Source organism: Pinus tabuliformis, chromosome 7, assembly GCF_031772625.1.
Source record: "Pinus tabuliformis cultivar Carrire ecotype Pingquan chromosome 7, CPIR1, whole genome shotgun sequence".
NCBI classification, from domain to species: Eukaryota; Viridiplantae; Streptophyta; class Pinopsida; order Pinales; family Pinaceae; genus Pinus; species Pinus tabuliformis.
The window spans coordinates 319,302,476-319,317,634 of record NC_142293.1 but is presented as its reverse complement, the minus strand read 5'-3'; the positions used below and the strand labels follow the sequence as shown (position 1 = coordinate 319,317,634).

Sequence of the window (15,159 nt, the reverse complement as noted above, 5' to 3'; positions counted from 1 at the left end):
AAGGTGTCATATGCTAATGATATATGAGGCTAAGGGAGGTCATGTAGGTCAAATGAGACATGGCTTCATGAAAACGAAGGGTGGAACCTTGACCATTAACCTTGAGGTCCCCCATTTTTACTAAGAATTGCAACATTGGCTTGGAGATCAACATGAGGGTTATTAATGCAAAGAACCTGATAAGAGGAGATGAAACAAAACTAGAGAATGAGAGAAAAGATACAATATAATATCAAGGATAATATAGCATAGAAGGAATAGATCTATTTGAGGATGTCTAATAGTGTTCTAGAATCCCATCTAATGATGATTTTGGGAATGCTAGGAGGGGAGGGTAGCTTGAGTCCTAGATTCAAGGTATAGGCTTGTACATGCTTCCACTTGATTACTGGTGGTTTTTCCTAGTTCCAAGAAAAAGATAATCAATGTTTCCTCCTGAGTCAAAGAGCACCCCTCCTTCACTTGCCACCTCAAAGTAGGCCTAAATTTATTAATTAATATCATTTAAGAAGTTTCTCTAGATAATCAAATGAAAAGTTGGTTCATTCCATTGGATTAGTGTGTAACAAGTGGAATTGATTTCACAATTTGATGTCATGTCCCCAATTAATAATTTTTCTAAGGGAAATTCTCAATTTTGCAATTTTGGCGAATAATAAATATTTTTAGATAAATAAAATTAGGAGAAATAATTTGTAGAGGTATTAAATAAATTTTGGAGAAAAGGAAATGGTTGGGACTTTGGAAAATAAGAAAAATTAAAGTGAACATAAGTTATGGAGGTTACCAAAAAGGGAAATCAAACCATGGTATCAAAGCATAGTGTGAGAGAAATTGAACTGTGGTATGAGGAAGGGAAAGAAACAATAAAAGGAAGGCTAGAGCCTCATTTTAATCATTATATTTGGAATTTCATTTCAAAATTGGAGAGTTTGCTTGAGTTTCTTAGCCAATTCAACCAATGTTGTTTAGCACAAGGAATTTCCAAGCAAAAATTCCACCCTCATTTTGAAGAACTTTGAATGTCTCCCTAGTGAGGTAGTTTGGGGAGTCCGATTCAGGATTTCCACAGAGATTTATTGCAGGTATTGACTCAGTTTGCCACTCCTTGGGCAGAAAGGAAGTTCGAGTTGCTCATTGGAGAACCAACTATTGTGGGTTGGAGTTCCATCTATTTTGCAGGTGATTTTCCCTATTGATGCCAGTGACTTTGTAGAGGATTTGTAGGGAAAATATCAACATTATTTGTGGGCCACAATTTCTCTTTTTGGAGCTGCTCTGGGATTTATTGGTTATTCTCTGCATAGAGGTTGAGCAGTGGTGTTTTTTCAAGTATTGGAACTGATTTTGGCTGGGATTTGGAGAAGTTTATCTTTGTTGAAATTGTGAATTCTTGCACCGGTTCAATTTATGTAGCTCACTAGTAGATTGTGAAGGGTCACACATTGATTTTATGGTTTTAATGACTGGTGGAATCAACTTGATATTTTTCTTGGTTTTATGAGAGGAGTCTATGGTTAAAATTTTAGAATTTTTTGGGCAATATTTAGGGATGAAATCCTCATTTTTATAACAAGGCAAATTGTTGGTTTAGCTAAGATTTTCACACTATTTTGGGCATTCCATATCAGTTGGAATTAGCTCAAAATATTTCTGCATTTTATTGGTTGGGGTGTGAGGATCCTCTCTCTAATTTTCCATAATTTTTGGAGCAGATTTGACGCCTCCAATTTCATTTTTCCTCCAGTAGCAGCAATAGTAAATTTCAGGGCAGAGCGTGCAACCAGTGAGCCATTTCAGCATGGAGTTTTCTTTATTCTCACTTGGGATTTGTGTGCTTACATTAGAAAACCCAAGTTCTATCATTCTAATCTATTATACTTAGGTCCAGAGAAATTTTAATAAAATGGTTCAGATTTGTTGATGTTATTCTATGGTTTATTGATCTATTTTTGCTTGTGTAAAATTTGTTCTTCTATGGTTGTATTTCCTTATTGTAGCTTAGTGCATGTTTATCGTATTCATTGTATTTCCTAGTTTGGGATATTACAGTGGTATATGAGCATGATCTTGGCCAACTGTGGGGAAGCTAGCAAGATCGTGGAGGTGTAGGCATGCATGCACAGTGATTGGTGATATTACAATGGCGCAAAAGTGGAGGAGTACACAAGAAATCATGGTGGAGATCCTTAGAAACAATGGAGAGATGGTAGATATGTTAGCCCAATTCTGTATCATTAACATAATAAAACTGAGCTTTCCTCATCCTTATAACAGAGGCACTAGAGTTGTGCATGCCACGGGAATGAAGCCACTTACACCATGTGGGAAAAGTCAGCAGAATCAGGGCACCTGACCCGCTTAAGAGGAGTGGACAGAACGATAGAAATTAGATGATGAGACCAGGAGGAGATCTTACTTCCTATCGTGGGGCTTAGGGCACAGGTACATTGACAATGAGCCTGAGGAGGAGGTTGAGCAGGAGATTGAGGGCATGCAAGATTGTGAGGAGCACATGGATACACCTAGTGTGAGACAGGAGCCACCCTTGTTGGAGTTTCCTTTAGTAGCCTGGGTTAACACATTGCTGGAGATAGTTGATCATACATCCATTGAAGAGGTGCCAGGTAACACAAAGTTACCCACCATTGATGAGGTTCCAAGAGACATATCCCCAGTTGATGAGGTTCCAGGAGACACAGAGGTACCCAGAGCTGTGACCGAGTTTACAGATGTTAGCCACCCACAACAATTTCATCAGCTCCAGGTCAACCTTTTAGCATTGAAAAAGAAGGCCACGACAGTTCAAGAGACCATTCTGTAGTAGAACAAGGAGCTGGATGGCATGAGAGCAGTTTGTGCCAAGACAATGACCAAGTTGACTCGCGTTGGGGAATGATTGGATTCCCTAATGGTACAGTTAGAGGAGTACACATTGGAGTGTTAGAGCAGCCCTCTTCAAGCATACATAGGTAGGGATGATAACACTGTTAGGTTACCTCTGCACATTGGGGAGAGAGAGGAAGAGCTACCTAGATAGATCTCATGTGTTAACCATGATTATGAGATGAGGCAATATGAATTGCGTAGGGAGAAACATTCACAGGTTGGAGTTGTTGCATGTACAGGTACACATGCATTCAACCTTGCCCTTGGGGTTGGATGGCGTGAGATTCTGAGTTCGTACCTAGTGGAGTGGGATAGATTTATGGAGATAGTGGTAGCCGAGAGTAAAAATCAGTAGGATCTTCCAAACATTGGGGATATTAGAGGTCGAGGTTGGAATTGGGATCCATGAGGGGCTTCCTACCATTTACTTGAGATGTAGGGTGACAGTTGTTTGGATCTAGGTGGGATTCCTCACCACATCATGGATGTGGCTAGTGAGGGCATCAGCAGTGTGATGGATCCAATGACTGAGCATCCACACATTTTTGGATCTCCATCAATAATAGTGATGGGTTGGATTGACAAGGGAGAAGGTAGAATCTGCAAGTTGTTTGAGCATGTTGGTTATGAATGGAGTCACAAGATGATCAACATACTCTGGCAGGAGTTTGTCAGAGGAGGTGGCATTGGCAGGCCGCAAAATAGTGCCTTGTTTGGGGTTGAGTGTTCTCCCTAGTTATGTGGGGAACAATGGTCATGAAGGAGGAGCACAGTGGTGGTATCACCACTAGTACATAGGGGGATTAACCTCTTGTGTCTCTCAGGAATATTTTGGAGGCGAGGCCCATACATCATATGGTATGGTGATGCGACAATGGAGGTAGCGATACCAGCAGGGTGCAGGCTTATGCGTACTATCTCAGCTTTAGATCATGGCATCTAGTGGCATGTAGGAGCATGTAGCGTTGAGCACTAGTTTTCAGGTGAGCACATAGATGCATGGTGGTGTGTTGTGGTTCATGGATTTGAACCATGGAGTGGGAGGAGAAACCTACACAACATTGATTTTTCTAGTCGAGTGGAAAATGCATTGACATATATGGGATGCTATATGGTATAGGGTGGTACGATAGTGAGTTGATATCTAATTGTGCCTCAGAGTTTAGTTCTATGTAGAGGAGTGCAGGGGTGTGTATTTATGTACAACAGAGCATGATGATGCATAACAGGTTGTTGGAGTGTTGCCACCAGAGAGATCTCCTGATGGGGACATCAAACACACCATTAGGTTTGGCACACCTAGATTTGGAGAGTGAGTTGATCACAAGGCTGATCGTGAGATTCCATTTATCACTCTCCATCATTGCACACTGATACAGAGGAATTGGCTATTGTCTCTTTATGCTCTTATCACAAGCAACGAGATCTAGGAGGTTCATTTGAGACAATTGGACAAGACATAGTGCATCAGGAGAGAGGCTTTCCAACCGTGGCATATGGTAAGGGTGTGAGTTGGTAGGTGCAGGCTTGGGATGGCCTGATATGCTGCAGGGGTTGCATGTGCTCCACCCTTGAGCCCACATTTAGGGGGATGCATGACACCTATTGGGTGAGACATTCTGAGATGTCTCAGGAGCACATACAATGGTTGGTGGACCCATCTTACAGGTGGATGTTTAGACTCCAGGCAGTTTTGGGCAGCACTTACAGGAGACAGGATAACAGATCTCACAGTGTGTTATGGAAGGCACAAGGAAATCCTGCACACACAAAATGGATTCATGATGTATGGCGTGCATATAATGATTGCATGCAGGGACCCAAGATATAGTTCGAGTTGGTGCCAACAGTTATGAGGACTTTGTCACAGCTAATATAGCTACGGGATCCAAGGATTTGGTTGGATGATTGGTCACTCTATTTTGTGACGAGTGGGATCAGGGAAGAGAGGGACTCACCTCATTCTTGGTTTGACATATGGGGGAGCACTGAGGCCTTCATCACATGGAAAGGCCAGTTGTCTTTGTTACTGCTATGGACCAAGATTGGCAATAGATGGCTAGAGATTGATATCATGGAGATACCAAGGCAGGATGACCTTGGCCTTCACATATTTTTCACCATCAGGTTCCAGGAGAGGAGGATACAGTCTGCGCACGATGGGAAGTATGTCATAGTCAGAGTGGTGCAATATCAACATGGTGGCACCCTTTTGAGACTGGCATGGGATCCAGGCATCACAAGATTTCACGGTTCAGCTACCCTTAGGGGTGATTTGGTTCCTACAGGGGGAGATCATTTAGATCTTCCATTGGGTTTTAGTGGTTTGATATTGGTGTGGGGGACTTCACCAACATGGCAGGTTGGTCAGCAGGAGGATACTAGGGAATTTCATGTGGGAGAGACTTCATCCCCACAGGGATTGTGTTGTGTCTTCAGGAGTTTACTCTTGGAGTGCATGAGGTGGACTACTTAGTAGGGCAAATTCATGGAGAGTTGGACAAAGTCCTACATTATCATGATTCTCTACTTATTGAAAATATGCAGAGGGGTTCACATACCTGTATCTGGTTGGATAGCGAGTAGAGCAAGGTGTGCTTCACGTTGATTTAGATGGCTTGGGATCCTAGTATCAATGGATTCCTTTATGTCTAGACAATTTTGAGATTGGGGATGAATCAATGGTACATTTGGGACCTTGGTATTATTGGTGGTTATAGTGGCGATCAACAGTCAAAGAGGGCACTTGTTTAGGCATTGCTTGAAGACAAGCAATTTTTGGTGGGGATGACTATAATGTCCCCAATTAATAAGTTTGCTAAGGGAAATTCTCAATTTTGTAATTTTGGAAAACAATAAATATTTTTAGATAAATAAAATTATGAGAAATAATTTGTGGAGATATTAAATAAATTTTGGAGAAAAGGAAATTGTTGGGACTCGGGAAAAGAAGAAAAATTAAAGTGAACATAAGTTGTGGAGGTTATCAAAAAGGGAAACCGAACCATGGGAAGAATCAAATGATGGTATCAAAACATAGTGTGAGAGAAATCAAACCATGGTATGAGGAAGGGAAAGCAACAATAAAATGAAGACTAGAGCCTCATTTTGATCATTCTATTTGGCATTTCATTTCAGAATTGGAGAGTTTGCTTGAGCTGCTTAGCCAAGTCAACTAGTACTGTTTAGCACAAGGAATTTCCAAGTGGAAATTCCACCCTCATTTCAGATAACTTTGAGTGTCTCCCTAGTGAGGTAATTTGGGGAGTCCAATTCAGGATTTCCATAGAGCTTTATTGTAAGTATTCACTCAGTTTTCCACTCCTTGAGCATAGAGGTAGTTCAAGTTTCTCATTGGAGAATCAACTATTGTGGGATGGAGTTCTAACTATTTGTAGGTGATTTTCCCTATTGATGGAGTTGATTTTGTAGAGGATTTGCAGGGCAGAGATCAACATTATTTGTGGGCCACAATTTCTCTTTTTGGAGTTGCACTGGGGTTTATTGGTTATTCTCTGCATAGGGGTTGAGCAGTAGTGTTTTGTAGGGTATTGGAGTTGATTTTGGTCGGTAGTTTGAGGAATGAATTTTTCTAGGATTTGGAGGAGCTTTCCTTTGGGGAAATTGTGCATTCTTGTAGCAGTTCAATTTGTGTAGCTCATTAGTAGAGTGAAGGGCGACACACTGACTTTGGGGTTTCAGTGACTGGTGGAATCAACTTGATATATTTCTGGGTTTTTCTATGTTTTATGAGAGGAGTATGTGGTTAAAATTTTAGAATTTTTTCTGGAAATATTCAGGCCTGAAATCCTCATTCTTATAGGAGGGCAAATTGTTGGTTTTGCTACGATTTTCGTAGTATTTTGGGCATTCGGGGTTAGCTGAAATTAGCTCAAAATATTTCTGGGTTTTATTAGTTGGGGTGTGAGGATCCTCTCTCTATTTTTTTTAGAATTTTTAGAGCAGATTTGAGGCCTCAAATATCAATTTCCTCCTGCAGTAGCAATAGTAAATTTCTGGGTAGAGTATACAGCAAATGAGCCATTTCAACGTGAAGTTTTCTTCATTCTCACTTGGGTTTTGCATGCTTGCATTAACAAGCCCAAGTTCTATCATTATGCTCTGTTGTTCTCAACTCAAGAGAAATTTTAATGAAATGGTTCATATTTGTTGTTACTATCCTATGGTTTACTGATCTATTTTTTCTTGTGTGAATTTTGTGCTTGCATGGTTGTATTTCCTTGTTGTAGCTTAGTGCATTTTTATGGTGTTAGCACCTTGTAATTGAACCTCTAGACTGAGAAAATGTTTATAGGGGTAACCACAAACCTCTTTGGGTTAGAAACTAGCCTTTTCTAACTAGAGTGTCGCCCGCGGCGCACCCCCCCCCCTCATTCGAAAAATCCAAATGTAAGAAATAATAAAGCTTAAAGGCATCGGATAGAGGCCATATTTGTAAAGGTGAATGGAATTTAATGATGATGGTTGATAGACTTGAGATGGAGGGTCATTGAGCATGGAACCATGATTCCAATTTTTGCACAAAATTATTGACGCTTTCATGAGACACTTATGAAACCACAGGCAAGGCAGGTATTATTTCAAGTCATAACATTTGACATAGCATAGCGAGAGAGTTTTGAAAGAAGCTAGAAAATACACAAAGATATTCAATCACATGTGATAAAGAATTAAATGAATTTTGCAACATATATTTTTGACCAAATATCAAGGAGAAGAATAGTTTACCATAAATGAGCACCTAAACAAGGGTGAATTCCATCATAATTTTAGAAAGGAAATACAATCATTCAGAGCACCAACAAAGATGAATTTTGAAAACTGTATATATCCAGTTTAAAACTGAAAATTTAACAAAGACATAGAGACAAACATCACACATAAGAAGAGAAACATAACTTGAATTCCATACCACATGAATCTCTGGTCAAGTGGCAAAAATCTGCACTTATAATTTTATTTCAAAACACAAAACACATACATAGGCCTTCTCCAAAATTTGAACCCTTTTCTGTGTTCTATTAAGTTTAAATACATTTTGGCAAAGTGAAAAAAAAACATACTAGATACAATGTACCTGTTATCCACTAAGTGGATCGAAACCAACTGAAATGAGAAACATCAAGTTTTAAAAGTTAAAACTAAGATAAGCTAAGAATAAAACCGCAACATCATTTTTTATAAAATCAACCTTCTCTTGTTTACTTATTTGATCCCTATCCATTCTTTTCCATCCATATCACCAACATCACAATAGCAAGGTCCAAAATTGACTAAAAAAGACAAAAAAAACTTAATGATGAGTTGCGTAGAAATTGCGCAGTAGGTTCCAGCTCAGCATATACACAGGCTGCACCGAGTGAATCCGAGCTGATGGCGATGATGGACACCACTAGCAGACCCATAGAACTTTAACTGGCTGTCATGGTTTTGACTTGTGATAAATGAATCCCCATGAAATAACCCTTTGATCCCTCAATTATTCTACATGAAAATATGAAGTTATGACCCTTTCATGGACTTAGTCTCTCTCAAATTTGATTTTGTATTTAAGGACCCCTCTTGATCAGGTGCTCAGTATTTAGCTCAAAGTTCAAAGTGATCATATTGGCTCGAAACCTATATGAATGTGTTCGTCTCATCAAGACAATCGCAACACAATTCGTTTAACTGAAAACCGAGTTCGGATGAAGGAGAAAAGGCTTGCGATTCATTTTTCTAAACAACTAAAAAAATCGCAGAACATGACAGAATGATGACATGGCAATATAGTCAACATGATGGGAATATTCTTTAGTTTTTTCCCAATGAGTTTGTGACAACTTTCACTTCAGGATTCGCCAGTTTGGTTGTGTGAAGGTGAAATTTCCCAATGTCCTCCAAGGTGGAATTATGGTTCATGGTGAATATTATGTGGAAATTGTATGATATATATATATATATAAAACCATACAAATCCGAACTATACCAAATCCACATATATATTACAAATGGCACATTTTAATATTAGTCCAAAGTCTGCATATATATATATATATATATATATATATATATATATATATATAGATATTTATTTGTATGGCAAAATGTATGAGGGACAGCGGAGGGCAGGTCAAACCCGTGACCCCCCCTCCCAAACTCCAATGCTTACCAATGGACCAAAGCACAAACTTGTTAAAAGGCAACCACAATATGTCATTTAATGCCGATAGTGGCACCGACTACGGGAGAGGAGGGAGCCAGCCCTGTGGGCCTATGCCCTCTCCATACGACCGTGCTGTAAAACCTTGGGCCAACGCCAAACGATTAAGCATGATTAGCACCTCTAATCCTGTTTAAATTTAATTAATTTGTTATTAAGGTTGGCTGCCATTTTGGAGGCGCGCCAAATTCTGCGGGACTACCAGTTTTGGCGGTGCTAACTGGAGTTTTCTCTAGTTTTAGTGGGGTTTCCTAGGGAAAAATTGAATGAAGCATATATTGAGCTATTTTTTACCAAATTGAGCTCAGAAAGAGATGTTCTTGGCTAATTTTGACGTTATGAACTCATTGGTATAGGTTGTAGAGGCAATAGAAGACTTCTACAGATGATTTTTCCACAGGGAAGTTCAGGGATTCCTAGGGCCATTAGGGAAGGAGGTCATGCCCAGAACAACCAGAGTCAGTTTTCAGAGATCTAATAGTCATTTTTGGCTAATTTGGACATTTTGAACACATTGGTGCATGTATTAGAAGCCATAGAACTTTGTAAATAATATTTTTGCCACATTGAGCTAATACAAAGACCCAAGCCATGGAAGTTGGACCAAGGAGATGTAACCCAGGAGGGGTGAACTCCTTCATCAAAACATTGTGTTAATGTGTTTCTTTGATGGTTTGCTGCACTGTACATGTTTGTTGTTCAGTATTTGTTTCTAAAGCTATTTTGCTCATAAATGTCTTTTTAAACTTAATGAAATTTACCTGATTGTATGCACAAACAACTAATGAAACCTCAACACAATGAGCAATAAGGAAGCACATAATTATAAGTTTGTAATTGTTATTAGCACAACAAAACTAATCATACAAAAACAGATCACCTCTATGATATGGAAAACCTGCAGTGACCTTAGAAAATGACTCTTTAGACTATGACAACAGTGATTCATATGCTAAGTTGACATCCAAAACTCCAAAATGAATAGAAAGAGGCAAAGGCATTTTGATCCCTAAACCCTAGGACCCTAACATATGGTATTCATTGTATTTCCTAGTTTAGGATATTACAGTTGAAAACACCTTGTAGAGAACAAAACCACAAATGCATGGCATAAATTAATAGAGGTATGGAAGATTGTGATATTACTTGAAAATTTATCTCTTATAATTAATTATGACACATTAAAATATTGATTGCATATAACTTGGGTAACTGGGAGATATGTTGTTATCCTTTCCACCCTAAAAACTCTTTAACCTAATTTAAACTTGAATCACATATACACTTTCAAATATAATTATAATAATTTTACCTCATATTCAAAAATATAATATTGACTTATAATTATACTTCCACCTACATCTTTCTAAATACTCTAATATCATTGAACATCTTATCTTAATTTAAACTTCACTCATTATACACTTTGAGATGTAATTATAATAATTTTAATTTATATATCACAAAATAATATTTACAATTTATGATACATTTAATATTGACAATGTGAAATGTATCATGAAGTAAGTATTTTGATATCTATGAGCAATTTACCTGCCATTTAATCTGCCATTTAATTTTTATTGTTGCAATATTTTTTGTTAATACAACAAACATTCTATTATAAAAAAATTGTTTACATTTTCAAATGTATGTTGATACACTTCAAGTCTCTTAAAACTGCTAAAGTTTATGGTTTCCTATTGCTACAATAATTATACTCATTGAAAAACTCCTCACCTTAATTTAAACTTCAGCCCTCAAATATAATTATAATACATTCTTAAGCAAAATTTATATACTTTTGGAACTATTAACATTATTTATCTTAAAATACATTGAAAATCTTATGAAAATAACACATAAGTAAAACAAAATTTAAGCTAACAATATCACAATGAATGCATTTACATTCCACTCTATTATCATTTAATATGATCCTAAGACTAATATTTTAAATTAAAATCAAAACCCATTATTATTTTTCCCAACCCATTATTATTTTTATAACTAGCTAATTTAAAATCAATACACAGACCATTCTTCCCAGCAATTTATTTAAATATTTTAACTGCCATTATTTCAACAGCTTGTTCAATATTTATTAAATATTTAAAAATAATGAATTTAAAAACAAAACAACCATTCTTCCAACAACTTGCTGAATACTTTTTTTATCATTAATTTAAATCTTAACAGGCCACATGCATGGCCCCTTGTTGGGATAAATTTTTCAACATGATAAGGTACAGGTCACATGCATTACATTGCATTTAGTGGTGGTACGTTATGCCAGCGTACAAAGTGTTGCACTCTGAATAAACTTTTTATAAAGCTTACACAACAATGCAATAATTCAATCAGAGATGCAGGGCCAGAGCCACCAGCCAATGCAATAATTCGATCAGGGATGCAGGGCCCAGAGCCACCTGCCTTATGAGCTATTGGAATAAACCTTTTGGAAAATGTGAACATACTAAAATAATTGGTGCCCTTTCATCTGTATATGGTAAAACAAAAGCCATCCTCTGTGTCTGCCTCTTATTTATACAGATAATAGATTCCTCTGACCACACAGTTTCATCTCCCACCTACCTGCCCTGATCCCTTCTCCCCTCAAGATCTCTGCCATTTCAGTACTTCTTGTTCGCCATTTGTTCTACAATTCTATTTCGGCAAATGAAAGATTGGAAGACGAATTTGGATCATATTTTTCAGAGACCTTGCGGGAATCTTCCCTGTTTCTGCCAATACTCCACATATGGCATCTACAGCAGCAGCGCTTCAAGCGGAGGTGCTTCTTCCATAGATCATCATTGGGTCGGGTATTAAATTTGCTCAGATGACACTGCAGAGATGGCTTACAAGACCTTATCGTCAAGCTTGTGTGATGGGTGTGTATGGTATGGACAGGTTTGGAAAGACTTAGTTAATCAAAGTAATCCATAACCATTTCAAAAAAGTGAGTGGTATTAACTTTGACCTGATGATTTGGAGACCCTGTGAGGTTTTTCCCCTGTTTCTGCCAATACTCAACAGATGGCGTCTACAGCAGCAGCGCTTCAAGCAGAGGTGCTTCTTCAATAGATCATCATTGGGTTGGGTATTAAATTTGCTTAGATAACACTGCAGACGTGGCTTACAAGACCTTATGGCTAGGTTCTTGTGATGGGTGTAAATGGTATGGACAGGTTTGGAAATACTTCGTTACTCAAGCTCATCCACAACCATTTCAAAAAGGTGAGTGGGATTAACTTTGACCTGGTGATTTGGTTTACAGTTTCTACCTGGTAGAACGAAGAAAAAAACGAAAATAAAGATTCCATTGCCCACACACTGAATTTAAATCTGTTGACAGGCGAAAGATGAAGTTGTCTGCATGTGTTAAAAATAAGAGATTTCTTCTCATGTTAGACGATATGTGGAGTCCGATGGATCTAAACACCAAATTTAAAGAGGATAACTGTAACAAAGTCTAGATGTCCAGTGACAATAAAGATGTGATTGAAAGATTGTGAGAATAAAGATGTGATTGACAGAATGTGAACCCATGTTCACAAAAGAAGGATGGGAGTTATTTAGAAGAAAAGCTTTTACATATGGGATTGTTTTAGGGAAGGGTATAGAGACTACTGCCAAAGAAATTGCCCTAGTGTAAGGGTCTTCCCTTGGCAACTTAAATTATTAGCTCAAGCTGCAGCAGTGAGTTCAAAGAAGATTGTAGAATTATGGCGTGATGCTTTAAATTTTATAGAGATGGGAGATTTTTTTTACCACTGTCAAGTCATAACATCATTGATGGAGGGCTCTATCAGTGCTGAAGATGGTGTTACAACGATTTGTCTGATAATCTGAAGAGTTTTTTTGTTTTCTATAGTGTACTGCATTTCCTAAGGATGCAGAAATTGATACAGAGAAACTAGAGTTATATTCTTCTCTACAGTCTGCTGCATCTCCTTAAGATGCAGAAACTGATGTGGAGAAACTGGTGGAAATGTGGAGTGCCGCTGGATTGGTCACATGGAGAGGAACAACTTACTGTGTATTGGAGGTGTCTAGGCAGTTGTGTGTATTGTTTAAAGCTTGCTGGTAATCTAATATATGCTGTGAAGGCGAAGAATATAAATGGTAGAAAATATGATTCTTGGTCTTTTGTGACATGACAATTTATATAAGTCAAAGGGATCGTGGCTCTAAAGTTTCTTTCCGCAAGAGAGGCTAGGAATTGCAGGATGATATCAGTTAGTCACAATGATATTCATAATCCCACAACAGATTTGGAATGTACAGAACTACTAAGTTCGGTGTTGGTCAATAAAAAATGACAAGGTTCCAGCATCATTACTTTTGAATACTATGTCTCTCAAGGTTCTGGATCTATTTGTATCTTAATAACATCATTGCCGATATCTGTTGAGCAACTTGGGCAGCCCAGGAACACTCTACCTCAATCCATATGTAACATTTGTGGTCTTCCATTTGAAGGTTAATTAAAAAATTTAATTTTCAAGAATCATTTTTTGTTAGGACAAATACTTTTTTGTTGAAAACTTTTTTTAAAACATTATGATAAATTAAATGAATATGTTATATCCCTCCATCCCCTCTCCTTACAAGAGGGAAGGAAGACAAGGTTCAGTTGACTTTTCATATGTTTCCTTTTTTAATTATTAAAATAATTTAATCCTCATAATCTTTGTGTTTTCATATTTTTTCCCCTCTGAAAAACAAAATCTTATGATTCATCAAGCATACATTTTACATTTGCTTTTATTCTGCATCCATGAAAGACTGCTCTAGAATGAAATCTAGATCATATTTAGTTTATAATTGTCCAAAAACAGGGAACTCAGAAAAGAATACAGTCTTCACATAAAATGATAACATATTATGCCTAATTCTCAAAAGATTCCTCAAGTTAACAAGTAGCAGAACCAAAAAAAAGGAAGTGCAAATCTTAATTACTGACTCCTTTATCTATGAATATTTCTCTATGCTGAGCCCTGTTTGAGCATGCTCTATACCTTCAAAAGAAGGAAATAAAACTGCACATAAATATTCTGTCAGAACAGCTGCACTACAAGATGCATAATGGCATCTAACCGTTGGTTCCACAACTCACTTAGCATATCAGAGATGCAGTCTGTGATAGAGCCCTGGCGGATGGAGATACACCATTTTGGCTTTTTGATAGTTGCCAAAACCTTTTCCCCACGTCTGTATTCTCTATCAATACTGCTCCAGTTCTTTGGCTTGAGCTCTCCCTAACAATCCAACTATCTTTACAACATGCGTTCTGCCATTTCCCCCACCAACATTTACACCGTTACTGACTCCTTTATCCAGATTCAGATCAATATGCTGTCATTGGGCTGCCTGTCAAACATTTCGGTACTATTTTATCTCCTGTGTTAGCATCTACTACAGCATTTAGCTCTCTAAAGGCATGATGGAAGGATCATGGAAACTCTGCCTTAATTCTTTCACCCTTCTTCAAGACAGGAAGAAGACTCAGGTTACCAATTCTAAATAGCCTGTTCATCCAATTGATTGCAAATTTGCAACCGAGGTATCTGCATATACCTGTAACTTTAGTAAACCTTTTCTGCTGCCAGCTTCATTAATATGCATAATATTGGAGCCACACCCAAACCTACTTTTAACTTAATATAATAAGTTTCATTCAAAACAATCAACCGATGTATCTGCATATACCTGTAACTTTAGTAAACCTTTTCTGCTGCCAGCTTCATTAATATGCATAATATTGGAGCCAAACCCAAACCTACTTTTAACGTAATATAATAAGTTTCATTCAAATGTATTATGCAGGATACCCGATATAGAGTGAATGCTGGCTTTGAGTTTCCACCACCAGAACTCCCCACCTTACTTTGGAATAACAAACATCACCTTGTAAGCTAGCGTTGGTGTCTAAATCCTTAGTATTGGGTTCTTCTATCAGACAAACAATCTCCATCCTCTTCATCCCTTTTTGTTAAAGGAATGTAATAATTTTCTTGATAAGATTAAACAATCTGCAAACC

General features: G+C 37.7%; 1 long non-coding RNA gene across 1 annotated transcript; it reads left to right on the top strand.

The window, feature by feature from the left end:
• Window positions 1-11,403: 11,403 nt before the first annotated feature.
• Window positions 11,404-13,628, top strand: LOC149247215 (uncharacterized). The gene is made up of 2 exons (XR_016266609.1): window positions 11,404-12,352; window positions 12,471-13,628. It is a non-coding gene; the product is annotated as an uncharacterized LOC149247215 (long non-coding RNA).
• Window positions 13,629-15,159: the final 1,531 nt, after the last annotated feature.